Source organism: Myotis daubentonii, chromosome 2 (assembly GCF_963259705.1).
Source record: "Myotis daubentonii chromosome 2, mMyoDau2.1, whole genome shotgun sequence".
In the NCBI taxonomy this organism is placed as follows: Eukaryota; Metazoa; Chordata; class Mammalia; order Chiroptera; family Vespertilionidae; genus Myotis; species Myotis daubentonii.
In genome coordinates, this window is record NC_081841.1 from 44,271,484 (window position 1) to 44,281,873 (window position 10,390).

Consider the following 10,390-nt stretch of genomic DNA (forward strand, 5'->3'; position numbering starts at 1 on the left):
GTGTGGCTTAAGGCATAGCAAAGGTATGGTCAATTTGCATGTTTGTCTTTTATTAGATTAGATAATTAAAGCTCTCTTTCTTGAGAAACAAAGTTAGATACTAACATAATTACATTCATCTCCCAACCTTCCAATATTAACTTCCTTTATTTAACCTATAGAAATAACTCAGAACTGTTATAACTATCATGAAAAGCTTAGTACAAGCACTACACAAGGTTATCGTTACAACTTTAAAAATATATTTTAATGCCACATTTGTTAAATAAACATTGCATAGAATGCAAGGAGAAATTTAAGATTTTGATTAAAGTAAAGGCCATTTGACATGGCTGACTATATCCCCTCCTTCTGAAAACATTATCTTCCCTCTGTTTCTATAACTACACTTTCCTGGGTTTCTTACTCCATATTTATTTTTTCTTTCTCCTCTATTTCTTTCTTCTTCTTAATGGATGCTCTTTTCTAACACCACAAAAAAAAAAAAAAAAAAAAAGGTCTTTCTCAATTTTCAGTCCTAGGTTCTCTTTTCTCATGCTATGCAGTCTATTCTCTCCCTAATCTGTCTTATCACTCACATGTCTTCAACTCAGTCATGCATACTGATAGCTACCCAATAAATATTTTTAGCCCTGTTCTCTTTCCTAAGCTTAAGCCCCACATATCCAACTGCCTCATAAGGCTCCCCTCTCAGATTTTCCGCAGATACTTGAAATTAAATCTAGAAATGAACTATTACCTTACCCCAAACTTGCCCTTCTCCTGTTCCTCATGTCAGTGAGAAGTTCCACCATTTATTTACCCAGCTCCTTAATTAAGTCAGAATCTGGAATTCATCTTTGCTTCTCCCCTCTCTACAACTCAACTTCCTATCTCCTACAACCATCTCCAAGCAACCAGTAAGTCCTATAAATTTCCTCCTAAACATATCTAGAATCCATTTATTTCTCTTTCCCACTGATGTTATTCTTGTTGGGCCACTACTGTCTCTGGCCTTGACTACTGCAATGGCTTCCACTAAATCAGCAGTTCTCAGCCTGTGGGTCGCAACCCCTTTGGCAGTCGAACAACCCTTTCACAGGGGTCGCCTAAGACCATCCTGCATATCAGATATTTACATTACGATTCATAGTAGTGGCAACATTACAGTTATGAAGTAGCAACGAAAATAATTTTATGGTTGGGTCACAACATGAGGAACTGTATTTAAAGGGCCAGAAGGTGAGAACACTGCACTAAATGGTCTGTCTGCCTCTAGTTAAGATTCAACAAACAAGTAAGCAGGACATTAAGACAATAAAACGCTGTATCGACTGCAGTTATCAACTATACATTGAATTGATGGCCAAAGAAAACATTTTAAACTGCTGAAAGAGCCAAGTATGAAGGTAACTTGGGTTTACATAAATTCTTTTATCAAATAAAACAGGAAAGATTAAACATACTCCATTCGACTAACAGATTCATGAAATGAAATTATATTAACATCCCTTAAAAAACAAGAAGTGGAAAACAGTTTAAAGCAGCCACAGAATCAGATAAATGATAAGGAGTCATTGTGGTTCAGTGAAGCATTATCAATACCTACGTAAGACATAGGGACAGGCACTGAGAATTTTTATTACCATTATTTACAATTATCATCTTTATTATTAAGAACAGTGCTCGTTTCCTTACATCATTTATCACCAAAAAGCCCTCTGGTTATATGACTACAAATGGCAAGGTAGGATTTAAACTGAAATATGATTCCAGGATCAACAGTACTACTGTCAAGATTAGTCCAGGGAAGGAAAGAGAAACATAACAAAATATTTTCAACACACTGTGTAAATACAATCATTACATTTTGCATAGAACGCTTTAAGAGTAATTGAAACGGCATTCGTTCTGGCCTAGGAATAAAGGAGTGCTGAGAGAGAGAGAGAATGAGAGAGAATGCTTAAGCAATCATAAAGAACTAGAAAGAAGTTGTGGAAAACAGGAGAGTGCAAGGCAGAAGTAACAGCATAATATGACACATATAAGATGACAGTATCCTAAAAAAGACCATGATTGTGCTGACACTCCAACCTTGAAAATAAACTTAGTCTTTAACTATGGCAAATAGTAAAAAATGCTGCTTTAAAATGTTTCCGTTCTTAAGTGTATATGCACTGCTTACCACTATTACACTACCAGGGTACTTTCTCCTTTTTTAAAACTTTTTGTTTATTGATATTTAGAGAGAGAGGGAGCAAAACATGGATTGGTTGTTCCATGTATTTATGCATTCATTGTTGCTTCTTATATGTGCCCTGACTGGAGATCAAACCTATAACCTTGGTGTATCCGGAAGACGCTCTCATCAAATGAACTACCCAGTCAGAGCAGAAAACACTTCCTTATGCTCTGGTTTTGTTAGTTACCCCACTAGGATCCCATGTTTGACAATAGGGACTGTTAAACCCTATATAAATTATATTACCACATGTGTATTTGATATTTTTAGCTAACATTTTTTGAGGACTTACTAGTAGGCACTGTGCCAAGTACTTTGCAAGAATTATCTCATCTAATCCTCACAACTCTATCAGGTAGGTGTTATTATCTCCATTTTACGAATGAAAAAACTGTGGCTCAAAAAGCTGAGTATCTTTCAAAAGGTCACACAGTCAGTATGTGGTGAGATCAATATTTAAACCCAAAGAGTGGAACTCCAGAGTCTAAACTCTTCACCACAATACTACATAATTATAGGGAATTATTAAATGTTGAAGTTCTTTTCTCTTCTTTCCATCATCATACTGAATACACATAAAAATTTAACATAGATACATATTTAAAAAATACAACTGGGTATATTTTCTTGCACTAAGAATATGTATGATGAAATCCTATACAAGGGAGGACAGCAAAACTACAGAGAATTACCAAGGTATATTATAGAAAAATGCTATGTAATCAAAGACATTAAGTTTATGGAAAATTGGCAACAAGGGAATAGTGACCAAATTTACTAACAAGATTCTCATAGATAATAGAACAGTCTTAAAAATTTTTTTTTAATTAAATCTTTATTGTTCAGATTATTACATTTGTTCCTCTTTTTTTTTCCCCCCATATCTCCCCTCCTCCCAGTTCCCGCCCCACCCTCCGCCCTCACTCCCCACCCACTGTCCTCATCCATAGGTGCACGATTTTTGTCCAGTCTCTTCCCACATCTCCCACACCCCTTTCCCCCCCAAGAATAGTCAGTCCATTCCCTTTCTATGTCCCTGATTCTATTATAATCAACAGTTCATTCTGTTCATCAGATTATTTATTCACTTGATTCTTAGATTCACTTGTTGATAGATGCATATTTGTTGTTCATAATTTGTATCTTTACCTTTTTCTTCCTCTTCCTCTTCTTAAAGGATACCTTTCAGCATTTCATATAATCCTGGTTTGGTGGTGATGAACTCCTTTAGCTTTTCCTTATCTGTGAAGCTCTTTATCTGACCTTCAATTCTGAATGATAGCTTTGCTGGATAAAGTAATCTTGGTTGTAGGTTCTTGGTATTCATCACTTTGAATATTTCTTGCCACTCCCTTCTGGCCTGCAAAGTTTCTGTTGAGAAATCAGCTGACAGTCGTATGGGTATTCCCTTGTAGGTAACTGAGTTTCTTTCTCTTGCTGTTTTTAAGATTCTCTCTTTATCTTTTGCTCTTGGCATTTTAATTATGATGTGTCTTGGTGTGGTCCTCTTTGGATTCCTTTTGTTTGGGGTTCTCCGCGCTTCTTGGACCTGTAAGTCCATTTCTTTCACCAGGTGGGGGAAGTTTTCTGTCATTATTTCTTCAAATAGGTTTTCAATATCTTGCTCTCTCTCATCTTCTGGCACCCCTATAATTCTGATGTTGGTACGCTTGAAGCTGTCCCAGAGGCTCCTTACACTATCCTCGCATTTTTGGATTCTTTTTTCATTTTGCTTTTCCGGTTGGATGTTTTTTGCTTCCTCGCAGTTCAAATCATTGACTTGATTCTTGCGCTCCTCTGGTCTGCTGTCGGGCGTCTGTATAATATTCGTTATTTCAGTCCGTGTATGCTTAATTTCTCGTTGGTTCCCCAATATAAGATCGAGGGTCTTATTAGTTTTCGTGTAGATCTCATTAAGTTTATCGACAGCTTCTAAACAGTTCTTGAGAGACCTTAAAAGTGTGGTTCTGAACTCTATATCTTCCATTGACAATTTTGTCCTGTTTCTTTGTCTCCGCATTTTGTTATGCTTCCTTGGTGTACCCCCTAGTGGTCTTTGTTCGAAGTCTTATAGTTAAATCTTGATTGTTGTAGCTAATTCCAGGGAGGGTTTGACCTCCAGGCCAAGTGGCTATGAGAATCAGCTGTGTCAGCAGTGAGAGAACTTCTGTCCTCTAGGGAGGTGCTAATCTAGCCTTTGCCTGAGGCTATCCGGCAAATGCCTCTGTGCAGGGCTTGGGCGGAGCGGGTCGCACAGGATCAATAGGGTGGGCCGGAGAGAGCAGTTATGGCGGCTCTCAGTCCTGTCCCCAGGGGCTCTGCCTCTCTGAGTCCCAGCACCCGCTGCAAACCTCGGAGAGAAAGCTGCACTCGCTCTGACCGAAGCCAGACAGTCCCACTTCTCCCGTTTGAGTCTGGGTCCCTAAAGACTCGCCCGGATCTGGTGCTCAGAGTCTGCCACTCCCTCCCGATTGAAAACAACAACCGCGCCCTCCGCCGCCAGCCCGCTCCGCGCACTCCGCACCTCAGAATTTGACTTCACCACTGCGCCTCCTCTGAGTGTCCGTGTGCGTTTCTCTTTCCTCCTAGTTGTAGGACTTCCACTCAGCCAGCGTTCCTGTGGTTCTGGGTGATGTCCGTTCCGTGTTTTAGTTTCACTTTTGAAGTAGTTGTTCAAAGCAGCAAACTCCGGCGTTAACCTATGCCGCCATCTTGGTTCTCCCCCAGTCTTAAAAATTTTAACAAAAGTACAACTTGATGACATTATTAATTTATTTTGCATCTATAAATTGTACTGCTCATTACTCATCTAATCAGATTATGTACCTTTGGACTTCACCAGCCCTGGTCTTAAAAAAGAGCAATGTGTCTAAGAAGATGGATGAGAAGAAAGGAAAGATACAGTGAAGGAAGGAGGGAGAAAAGGCTTTTCAAGAGAGAGCTTCAAATCTCTGCCACTACACAAAACTCATTATCAACTCTTGCTTTGAAATGTGAGACTAAGAAGTCCAGTCACAACCCAGTAGTGCTGAACAGAAGAATCTGAGCTGTAGAAGGCTAAATGGATGGAACAAGGCAATGATTTTCAAAATAAGGGTTTGACAGCAAACATGTTAAGAAATAAAAAGCAAGACAAATCCTAATAAATAAAATGTATGAGTGTAGGTGATCTGGCTGAAGGTACTGGCAGCCAATGAGACAATTCCAGGAGATCTCACGGTTCTTATCAACACAATTAAAAACCCCTAGGCCCTTCTGAGGGAAGGTCAGCTATCTTCTACTCCAAGAAACTTACTTGATTCTACCTGGCAAACCCATCTACTCCTACTCCCTATTTCCTCACAGGAGGCTTCCAGAGCCAGCCCTGAATGAGCTACATGACTGAAGGAATGTATGGTTGTGTATGAATAAACAGAAGCAAGGACAAAAGTTGTTAACAGAGGAGTCATTTTGGACACAAGAGCTCATGAGGGGAGTGTTGGCCGAACAAAGAAGGGACACCATAAACAGAGACATACCCACACACTCACATGCCTATATACACACGCATGCCCACATACATGCATACTTGCAACCCTGCCTGCACACACGTACATGCACACACAATAAAGCGCGGGGGGGGGGGGGGGGGGAGCCCTTGGGGAAAGTAGATCTGTGAAATGAACATCTCAGAACCATACCCAGCTCATCTTATCCTGAAAAAAACTATAGAGCAATTCTCCTCAAATTTTAAGGTGTGTATGAATAATCTAGGGATCCTGTAAAAATTGAGGTTCTGACTTAGTAAGTCCTTGGTAAGGGCCAGAGATTCTTCATTTCCTTTTTTTTAATCTTTATTGTTGAGATTATTACAGATATCCCTCTTTTTCACCCCATAGCTCCCACCACCCGGCTCCCACCCCACACCCCAGGCCCTCACCACCCTATTGTCTGTGTCCATAGGTTCTGCATACATGCATATAAGATCTCTAATCTCTTCCCACACACACCCACACATGCTTCCCTCTGAGAATCGTCCGTCTGTTCCATTTCCATCCTCCTGATTCTATTCCATTCACGTTTACTCTGTTCATCAGATTTTTTATTCGACTTTTAGATTCACTTGATATGTATTCGTTGCCACTTTGTTTATAATTTTTTATCTTTACCTTTTTCTTCTTCTTAAAAAATACCCTTCAGCATTTCATATAATACTGGTTTGGTGGTGATAAACTCCTTTAGCTTTTTCTTGTTTGTGATGCTCTTTATCTGACCTTTAATTCTAAATGAAAGTTTTGCTGGGTAGAGTATTTTTGGTTGTAGGTTCTTGCTATTCATCACTCTATTTCTTGCGACTCCCTTCTGGCCTGCATACTTTCTGTTGAGAAACCAGCTGACAGCCATATGGGTAATCCCTTATAGATAACTGTTTTTCTCTTGCTGCTTTTAAGATTCTCTCTTGTCTTTTGCTCTTGGCATTTTAATCATGATGTGTCTTGGTGTGGTCCTCTTTGGATTCCTCGTTTGGGGTTCTCTGCGCTTCCTGAACTTGTAAGTCTATTTCTTTCACCAGGTAGGGGAAGTTTTCTGTCATTATTTCTTCAAAGAGGTTTTCAATATCTTGCTCTCTCTCTTCTTCTGGAATCCCCATAATTCAGATGTTGGTATGCTTGAAGTTGTCCCAGAGGATCCTTACACTATCTTCACATTTTTGGATTCTTTTTTCTTTTTGCTCTTCCAGTTGGGTGTTTTTTGCTTCTTCGTATTTCAAATCATTGACTTGATTCTTGGGATCCTCTAGTCCAGTGGTTGGCAAACTGCAGCCCCTTGAGTGTGGCTCTTCCACAAAATACCATGTGCAGGCACACACGTACAGTGCAATTGAAACTTCGTGGCCACACTCAAGGGACCAAAGAGCCACATGTGTCTCACAAGCCGCAGTTTGCCGACCACTGCTCTAGTCTACTGCTGAGTCCCTGTATATTATTCTTTTTTTTTTTTTATTATTATTCTTTATTTCAGTCAGTGTATGCTTAATTTATGACTGTTCCTTTTCCATTTTTGGGGCATTCTCGCTAAGATCCTTGAAGGTCTAAGTTCCTCGGGGGTTTCTAGAAGATTCTTAAGTAACTTTAAAATTGTGGTTTTGAACTCTCTATCTAGTTTGCTTTCTTCCATTTCTTTCATTTGTGACAGGTTTCTTTCTTTTTTTAAAAAAATATATTTTATTGGTTTTTTACAGAGAGGAAGGGAGAGAGAGAGTTAGAAACATCGATGAGAGAGAAACATCGATCAGCTGCCTCCTGCACATCCCCCACTGGGGATGTGCCCGCAACCCAGGTACATGCTCTTGACCGGAATCGAACCTGGGACCCTTCAGTCCAAAGGCCGATGCTCTATCCACTGAGCCAAACCGGTTTCGGGGTTTTTTTTTTAAATGTATTTTATTGATTTTTTACAGAGAGGAAGAGAGAGGGATAGAGAGCTAGAAATATCGATGAGAGAGAAACATCGACCAGCAGCCTCTTGCACACCTCCTACTGGGGATGTGCCCACAACCAATGTACATGCCCTTGACCGGAATCGAACCTGGGACCTTTCAGTCCGCAGGCTGACGCTCTATCCACTGAGCCAAACCGGTTAGGGCGTGACATGTTTCTTTGTCTCTGCATTTTGGCTGCTTCCCTTTCTCTATATTGGGCAGCTGCTAATTCTCCTTGAGTTGATAGAGTGTCCTTGTGTAGTAGGTGTCCTATAATAGGGCCCAGTGGCTCAGTCTCCCCAATCACCTGAGGTGGACACTCTTGGTGCACCCCTTTGTGGGCTGTGTGCACAGTCTTGTTGTAGTTGAGCCTTGATTGCTGTTGGTATCACTGGGAGGAACTGAACTCCAGGCCAACTGGCTGTGGGGACCAGCTGTGACTACAGTGGGAGAGCTGCTGTGCAGGAGACACTCTTATGGGGCAGGACTTGCTTCAGTGGGGCTTTGGTGCTCACTGAGTCTGCCCCTTGAGTGTGTCACTTAGGGATGTGAAAAGTTGTAATCTGTTATGGTCTCACACTGACCATTGGGTACAGTGGCTCTTGGATCTCCAAGGAGGTACAAAGTCAGCCATTGCCTGGGGCCACCCAGCAGGAGCTAGAGAGAGATCTGCAGATTTCTCCTCTTTGTATCAGGTTTGGAAGTGCCCAGAGACCCAGCTGTGAAGCAAGGCAGGCTGGTGCTGGTCCTGGCCTTGGGCTTTTATTAACCCTTTGACTGCCAACCAATATCCTAGGAACTATGCTAAAATTGCCAAGACATTTTTGCTGATTTTACAGCAGTTTAGGAAAAAAAATTATGAATCACAAGTAAATGAAGTTACATATTCAAAAACTTAAGGGAACCTTTACTACATTTGTTTTTATCTTTGACATATATTGTTTGCTGATTGTATTATAAAATACTAGAAAAAAATTGGAACAAAACATATAATGTTAAGAGGGAGACCCTTCTCCAATATCTTCCACAAAATCGTCATCTTCCCAGCAAGAATTGACATATTTAGCAATATCATCATCACTAATAAAAGCAGACTTAGAACTGGAAGCCATTTCAAAACTTTAGGGCTACAAAATCTGAGTAAACTTCATAAAATCGTAGTACCTGTAAAAAATTAGGCAGATAAATGTCAGTGGTCAATTTTAGAACTACAAACATTCTGCATCATAAGTAACCTGCACTTAGGTGCCATCTGTCAATAAAGAGTGAACTACTAGGATCTAATAGTGACACTGTAGGAGGAGTGTGATAGCGCTCCTGCTACTTTTGATGAAAGACAGGAGGAGTGTGATCGAGCTCCCCGGCACTCTAGGGGTTAACAGCTTTAGGGCTCTCTGACCCAGCTGCAGCTTGACAGCTTTTAGGCTGAGAAAGAACAGTCCATTTATATGCAAAAGTAACTGCAAACAGCTTGGGTGGGTGGGGTTGTAAATTGGGTGGGGCAGGGTCTCAGGGAATCTCCAGGGTGGAGCCAACAGAAATGTCTGCCAGTCAGCCCTGCACAGGGAGGTCCCAACACAGCAACAATGACCAATGTGAATACCTCCATCTGGAAGAAAGTCACCCCCGCGTTTCTGCCCTGAAGCCAGTTTCTCCCTGTATCTGTCTGGGTCCCCCAGAGCCTCGCCTGGCACTGGAGCTCAGAGCAAGCAGGAGCTTGTGAATTCAGTTCGCAGTGCTGGCCTTTTAATAGTAGTAGCTTGTTCTCTAGCAGCCTGTGTGTCACTCAGCCCCAATCCGCACTGGTTTTTACAGCCCAGAGAGACTTCTTCCCCCAGCTCTGGGACCCTGGGCTGGGGGTCTGGTGTGGGGCTGGGACTCCTTGCTCCTCCAGGCTGCCTCCAAAGAGGTGATCTCCCTCCCAATTAAAAAAGCAGCACAACCGGGTGCCGGGCCAGCCCGTTCCATGCCTCCACACCTCCTGCCAGTCTGTGCGCTTTCTTCTTTACCTCTCCAGTATTAGTACTTCCACTCAGCCAGCTTTCCCACTGTTCTGGATGAAAGTTCTGAATTATAGTTGTAATTTTGATGTGGTTGTGGGAGGCAGCAAGTACAGGCATTTACCTATGCTGCCATCTTGGTTCCCTGCCGGGAGCCGGTCCATCCTTGCTGTTTAAGGGACCTGGCATATATGGCATACGGTTCTTAATATGTTTGCTCACCTTCTTGGCGCTGTGTTTTAACCAAGGTCACCTCTCCGAGAAAGGTTGAATCCCCAGGTAGGGATTTTCCCCTGAAGTCAGGGAGGGAATAAAACCCCTCAACTAAGTGCCAGGCGGGTAATTAATCACTTTAACTACGAACAATCATGCTTAAGCTACATAATCTTTACTCCCTGGAATGGAGATAAGAAATGCCCTAACCTTTGTAATAGAGATTGATAGGATTGAATCAACTGGTATAAATACAGTTGTAACAAGACAGAAACACTCAGAACTTAGAACACAGAATTCAGAAGACAGAACCTACACGGAGCCTGGAGACAGAAGAACTTCGCTGGAGAGAACATGGCAAAAGATCCTGGACTGAACCTGACTATAGAACATGGCAAGAGAACCTGACTAGAACCTGGTGACTGGACCTGGCTGGAGAACCTGCAGAACCTGGCTGGAGATCCAGACCAGAACTTGGCTGGAGATCCGGGCTAG

The 10,390-nt window shown here is 41.7% G+C and overlaps 1 protein-coding gene across 3 annotated transcripts in view; it reads right to left on the reverse strand.

Annotated features, from left to right (window-relative positions):
• Positions 1-10,390, reverse strand: part of YAF2 (YY1 associated factor 2) — a 110,653-nt gene that overhangs the window by 82,869 nt on the left and 17,394 nt on the right. The window lies entirely within an intron of this gene.